Below are 2,500 nucleotides of genomic sequence, written 5' to 3'. Positions count from 1 at the left end.
ATAATAATAATAATAGTAATAATAATAATAATAATAATAATAATAATAATAGTAATAATAATAGTAATAATAATAATAATAATAATAATAGTAATAATAATAATAGTAATAATAATAATAGTAATAATAATAATAATAATAATAATAATAGTAATAATAATAATAGTAATAATAATAATAGTAATAATAATAATAATAGTAATAATAATAATAGTAATAATAATAATAGTAATAATAAGAGTAATAATAATAATAGTAATAATAATAATAATAATAGTAATAATAATAATAGTAATAATAATAATAGTAATAATAATAATAATAATAATAATAATAATAATAGTAATAATAATAGTAATAATAATAATAATAATAATAATAATAATAATAATAATAGTAATAATAATAATAGTAATAATAATAATAGTAATAATAATAATAATAGTAATAATAATAATAGTAATAATAATAATAGTAATAATAAGAGTAATAATAATAATAGTAATAATAATAATAGTAATAATAGTAATAATAAGAGTAATAATAAGAGTAATAATAATAATAATAATAATAATAATAATAGTAATAATAATAATAGTAATAATAATAATAGTAATAATAATAATAATAGTAATAATAATAATAGTAATAATAATAATAGTAATAATAAGAGTAATAATAATAATAGTAATAATAATAATAATAATAGTAATAATAATAATAGTAATAATAATAATAGTAATAATAATAATAATAGTAATAATAATAATAATAATAATAATAATAATAGTAATAATAATAGTAATAATAATAATAATAATAATAATAATAATAATAGTAATAATAATAATAGTAATAATAATAATAGTAATAATAATAATAATAGTAATAGTAATAATAATAATAATAATAATAATAGTAATAATAGTAATAATAATAATAATAGTAATAATAATAATAATAGTAATAATAAGAGTAATAGTAATAATAAGAGTAATAATAATAATAATAGTAATAATAATAGTAATAATAATAATAATAGTAATAATAATAATAGTAATAGTAATAATAAGAGTAATAGTAATAATAATAATAGTAATAATTTTAATAATAGTAATAATAATAGTAATAATAATAATAATAATAATAATAGTAATAATAGTAATAATAATAATAATAGTAATAATAATAATAATAGTAATAATAAGAGTAATAATAATAGTAATAATAATAATAATAATAATAATAATAGTAATAATAATAATAGTAATAATAATAATAGTAATAATAATAATAATAATAATAGTAATAATAATAATAATAATAATAATAGTAATAGTAATAATAATAATAATAATAATAATAATAGTAATAATAATAATAATAATAATAATAGTAATAATAATAATAGTAATAATAATAATAGTAATAATAATAATAATAATAATAGTAATAATAATAATAATAGTAATAATAATAATAATAATAGTAATAATAATAATAGTAATAATAATAATAGTAATAATAATAATAATAATAATAGTAATAATAATAATAATAGTAATAATAATAATAGTAATAATAATAATAATAGTAATAATAAGAGTAATAATAATAATAATAGTAATAATAATAATAATAGTAATAATAAGAGTAATAGTAATAATAATAATAATAATAGTAATAATAATAATAATAATAGTAATAATAAGAGTAATAATAATAATAATAGTAATAATAATAATAATAGTAATAATAAGAGTAATAGTAATAATAGTAATAATAATAATAATAGTAATAATAATAATAATAGTAATAATAAGAGTAATAATAATAATAATAGTAATAATAATAATAATAGTAATAATAAGAGTAATAATAATAATAATAGTAATAATAATAATAGTAATAATAAGAGTAATAATAATAATAATAGTAATAAGAGTAATAGTAATAATAGTAATAATAATAATAATAATAATAATAATAATAATAATAATAGTAATAATAAGAGTAATAATAATAATAATAGTAATAATAATAATAATAATAATAATAGTAATAATAATAATAGTAATAATAATAATAATAATAATAATAATAATAGTAATAATAATAATAATAATAATAATAGTAATAATAATAATAGTAATAGTAATAATAATAATAATAATAATAATAATAATAGTAATAATAATAATAATAGTAATAATAAGAGTAATAGTAATAATAATAGTAATAATAATAATAATAGTAATAATAAGAGTAATAATAATAATAATAGTAATAATAATAATAATAGTAATAATAAGAGTAATAGTAATAATAATAGTAATAATAATAATAATAGTAATAATAAGAGTAATAATAATAATAATAGTAATAATAAGAGTAATAATAATAATAAGAGTAATAATAATAATAATAGTAATAATAATAATAATACTGCTTATGTGTCTCTTCCTGATCAGTGCACACACTTTAGACAAGAGAGAAGCAA

General features: G+C 7.7%; 1 protein-coding gene across 5 annotated transcripts in view; it reads left to right on the top strand.

The window, feature by feature from the left end:
- The window catches only part of dgkza (diacylglycerol kinase, zeta a), a 165,869-nt gene that overhangs the window by 145,594 nt on the left and 17,775 nt on the right, over positions 1-2,500 (top strand). The gene's annotated exons all lie outside the window — the stretch shown is intronic.

Source organism: Silurus aristotelis (assembly GCF_946808225.1).
Source record: "Silurus aristotelis genome assembly, chromosome: 9".
Classification (NCBI taxonomy): Eukaryota; Metazoa; Chordata; class Actinopteri; order Siluriformes; family Siluridae; genus Silurus; species Silurus aristotelis.
This window is presented reverse-complemented; position numbering and strand designations above follow the sequence as displayed.